This window comes from Pteropus vampyrus, unplaced genomic scaffold (genome assembly GCF_000151845.1).
Source record: "Pteropus vampyrus isolate Shadow unplaced genomic scaffold, Pvam_2.0 Scaffold21, whole genome shotgun sequence".
In the NCBI taxonomy this organism is placed as follows: Eukaryota; Metazoa; Chordata; class Mammalia; order Chiroptera; family Pteropodidae; genus Pteropus; species Pteropus vampyrus.
This window is the reverse complement of record NW_011888802.1, coordinates 2,991,741-2,996,909: the sequence shown is the minus strand read 5'-3', so window position 1 is coordinate 2,996,909 and position 5,169 is coordinate 2,991,741.

Genomic DNA, 5,169 nt, shown 5'->3' with positions numbered 1-5,169 from the left:
TAGATATTTCTGGCTTAGTTTTCGTTTTAATGTATTTTTTCAAAGTCTTCTTAATATTTATTTCTATATTATTTTACATAAAACAGGCTTTCTTAATTTAGATCAGAAGTAAAACAAATATATAAAATTTATTGTTGTTTACAGCATGAATATCTTTCAAGGCTATTTTCTTCTTAGATTTTGTGGGAGTCTTCTCCTTGTATACTATAAAGTTATTGAATTAATTCATTATTAGTTTTCTTCTCCTATCTTATTTGCCTGTTTTATTTTATGCTGTGTTCCCTATCTGTGCCAGCAGATTTGTTAGGCCATGCTTATCATTATGAAAAGCGAGCCTGCATTCAGTTAATCTGGCCTCTCTGAACCCACCCGCTGCTTCTGCGGCCTGAGGTTTTCTGCTTTAAGAGTTGCCGTACATGTGACTACAGCAGACCAGAGACTGTGCATAGAAAGGCAACAAAAATGAGATTTTAAAAATGCAGTTTTCATTCACATTCTCTGATTTTTATGTTACAGACTTTTCGCAAAATAGCATTTAAATCAAGCTAAAAATATTTTAAATAAGAGCTGTAATTTGTTTATAGTTTTTAAAAATTATATACCCTTAATTACAAACTACAGAATTTTGTATGTGTGTATGTATATATAATTACATATTATTTTATATACCTGGATAATATACTGTAATATATATATACACATGTACATAATACATATACTGTAATATGTATACATACATGCATACATATATATGTTATGATGACATATCAATAAAATTGAACTATGAACATTCATATAGTTAAAATGCTTACATGAATATATCTTATTGATTCATTTGGTAGTTTCTTTGTGGTAATCCTTATGTGTTAATCTTTTTGTTTTAAATATGTCTCAAGAATTCTCTTCCTGTTTATGTTTAAATTATGTTAAACTCTCTACTGCCAATTTATTATTGGCAAAAACACAATAACAACTCCAAAATGCTAAGTTAACATGAAAAGCATCACTTTTGCAAAATAATTTAGTTAAAATTCTATTTAATTCTTGAAACTACTCTTATGGATAGAAACTGCTGTCACCTTTCATCTCTCTATTCAATTTTTTAAGAAGTATGCTTTTGCTTACTTCTCTGTGCATGCTAAGAGAACAGAGATTTACCTATGCTATTGTCCAAAGTACAAGAAGGATTCTTAATAGCATTACTACAAAACTAAAAATAATGTCTTGTTGAAATAAATTACCTTAGAATATAAGCAGAGAAATCCATGCTACCTTTAGATAACAGTTAAAAGCAAATAATCAAAAAATCTCCAGCAAAAGAAAATTACTAAGAACAAAAACCCTATGACTTAGCTGGCTCACATTAATTTGGTTCTAAGATTTAACATAAAAATACACACATTCATGAATTATGTATTAATTCTGAAATTTTATTATCAACAATTTTAATTGATAATATATTGGTTATTTTCATTTCAAATACACATAAAATTTTTAATAGCTTGAAAATGTAATGCCACAATAATCTTCACTTTATGTACATATATAATCGTATATACTACAAAAGCCCATTTTAACTGTGTATTTTAACTGAAGTTATAATCAGGTTTCTCAGTCAGAGTGTAGTGAAATTATCATGTTCTTAGAACAACGACGGATTTTGAAAGTCAAGTAGTAAACCACAGTCTCAGAAAAATGCCAAAGAGAATTACGCACAAATAATCAGCAACATTTAGGTTCAATAAAGAACGATGAGAGAGTCTAAAAAAGGAATGTCAAAATGATGGGTAAGCTCCCTAGACACCTACACAATTCCTATTTTTAGGTATTCTTAAAGAGATAAAAGTTGCTAAGATTAAGTTTCTTTTTCAGACAGCTTTTATTACCTAAATTTACTGGATATTGCAGACTCTTCTGAACTACAGTTTAAGATTTTGTTCATAGCATAGTTTCCTTTGTAAAGCAGATTGGTATAGTCCCATACAGAATACATTTTCATTAATTAATTAGTGATCTGGAAGATTTTTTTTCAGGAGACATTTGATTACTGGATTTGTATATGTCGTTTGATTTATATTTGGTTTTTATTATTGACATTTGCCTCTTAGGCCTTGAGTTATATTTTCATTTCTATTGCTATTAACATAATTGAAAAAGGAATTAAACAGAAGCCAATAATAAACCATATGTTTTGGTAAATAATTTAGATTTCCATTTTAATCTTAATCTTTATTCCTCTCATACAACATCATTCATTTAGCAAAATAAAATTCTGCCAATATTAGAATTTCTCATCTAACATTTCAAAACCTCAGAACTACTTTTAGAGAAGTAAAGTAGACAAAACCCTTAGAATTAAAAAATGACTGATAGTAGCCATTGGATTCAAGTGCCTAATCACAGAGATGTAGAAAACACAAACCTGGAGATGAAAATTTTTAGAAACTTGTAGGCCTTGCAGACAGAACCATTATTATCTTGTTCTCACATCAGAGGAATATTCGCTCCCTTATATTTCCCTTAGACCACGCTTCAAAAAAGTGAGTAAATTCTTGTTCACAGGTCAAAGACACATTTTTCTTCACCTTTCTACCATGTGCATTGAAGAAGTCCCTTCATTTTTATAATGCTCTTAAACCACAATTTCCTACACTCTTGATTGTGGGAGGATCTTCATCATCGGTGTTCTCCAGCTTGCTGTGTTTTTTCACCCCACTGCTCTGTTATTCTGGCCTTGCTCATTGTGCCGCCATTTTCCTTCCATGTATTTTCTCTTTACTGGTAAAAGAAAAGAATGCAAGTAGCCTGAGAGAAAAATAATTTAAAAAATAATAATAACTAAGGTACAGTTTAACAGAAGAAGCATTGTTTACACTGCTTACATAAATGCATTAAAGTAACAGCTATTATTTTATCTGTTGTGTTATATTATCTGGCTTGTTGGCCTGGTTCATCAAATCCCTGAAGGCAGGAATTATTCAATGTATAAACCTCTACATTAATTCTTCAGATGCTATAGGTGGTACACACACAAAGAGCATAATGTGGTAGTGAGAACAGGCAATGTGATAGTAATTGTTTTATTACTGTTATTATTAGCATTACTATAATTAACATTATCTATTCTGATTAATAATATCATATTGAGACTGATGATATGAAGGCCAGAGAAATTAAATTTCCTGTGACATTCTAGGTCAACTAAACAAAACAAAAAATAGGAGAACTGAAATTATAGGTTATAAGTCAAGGTAAAATATTACTGAAATATGAGCTAGTAGTTGAGTAGTCAGCTATTGAAACAATAAAAAAAAGAATATTTTAAATTTTATTTTATTTTATATATAAATAATATATAATTGGTTTGAGGCAAAAGATGGATCAGAAATCTAAATGAGTAAAATATTTTTAAAATATAAATAGTTTAAAAAGTTTTTTTCTAAAAATGGAACTTCATGAAGGGCAGAAAAGTTTATCAACAATTCCCATTATGATCTTGGAATACCAGTTTAAAGGTACTTTATAAGCTCTACATGTTCATTAATACAAATTGTAATTATGAATTAAGAAAATGTAGTTTTTCCATAAGAAAACTATGGAAAGAATTAATAAAGTTAATGTTAGAATTTTAGGAATCAGCCAAAACAGGTTAAGATAAATATAGATCTAACATACATCTAATAGTAAAAAACAGAATGAATTTATAGAATGAAAGAGGAGTCATTTAAAGAGATAATGGACCTGGAAATATAGATGAATCATCAGTTTGAAGATTCATGTCAAGTCCCAGACCTATACATAGATTCAGCTAAACCATAAAAATATCTCATAACCAAAATTACACATATTTTTAGAGTTGTCCTCTCAAGTATTCTGAACTCTAATCAAAACATATCAGTAGAGGTAATAGAGATATGTGAAGTGCACCTGTTCCCTTTTCTCTAGGCTTTAATCATTTTTGCAGGTGAATCAGCTGGTTTATGAAATATATAATATTATAACACTTTAGTTTATATACAACTTTCCAATATTTCTTAAGGAACATAGTAGAACTATATTCAAAAAGAGATATATCAGAAAGTCATAAGTACGAATTGATAACAAAGTGACAAACGGCAGATCACTACTACCATGAAATAGGTACAAATTATACCTTCACTGACTTTGTAATAAAATTTAGCTCTCAGTACTTATTGGGCTTTTTTGGAACATTGGGTGAAGCTCTCATGATCTTGAAGTCTCATTCATGGTTTCTAATTTTTTTAATTGAGGGAGGTGCAAAGGAGTTATTTTAGAGTAAAGAAAGAAAAGGAAAAGAATTACAGGTGCAAACATCTTTTGTTTAGAGGCTAATTTTGAACTGAGAATTGGCTTCATCAATGTATATCAACTGTTTAGTTACTATCACTATATAAAAAATTACTTGGACACAGCGACTGAAGACATTTTATTTTTTATTTTTTATTTTTTGCTTTTGGAAGTAATTGTGTGTGAGGGGAAAAGGGAGCAAAGACATATTTAGTGCCAAACTACAAGATTTTGGTAGAGATGCTGAGTGTTCACCAAATGCCCCTTTACAGTGCCCCTTTACATTTCCCAGAATCCCTCAAAGTAAGTTTGAAATCACCAGAATTCATGTGGCTAAAGGATGGTGAGCCTGTGACTTCCAGGATGAGGAGAATAAAACCAGTATGTCTGCCCTCCGTCTTCTTTCCCCGTGCAGTTCAGATAGTGGCCACTAGATGGTGGAACCACAATTGTGAAATACTCTGGAAGAACAGTTACTGCATAGACTGAAGATGGTTTGTAAAGTGATCAACTAAACCAGTATTCTTTAATGAGAAATATACTTTGCTTTTGTTATGCCACTGAGATCTTAGCATTTATCACTTAAGGAAGTTAATGTTAATTATCCTGATTAGCACAAATCATTAAAGTATTGAACCTAAAAAAATATCCCAAATCTGTCCACATTTATGAAAAATATATAAAACTTGATTGCAGCTTAAGGTTACCAAGACTATTACCTTTATATCGTCTACATATTCTTTCTAAAATTTTATATATTTTCCAAAAATTTTGGCTACTTTTATGATTATGAATGCCATTAAGCTAAATAGAAATATACTTGGAAGGAATAAAATTAATGAAAAACAGATATACTTGATC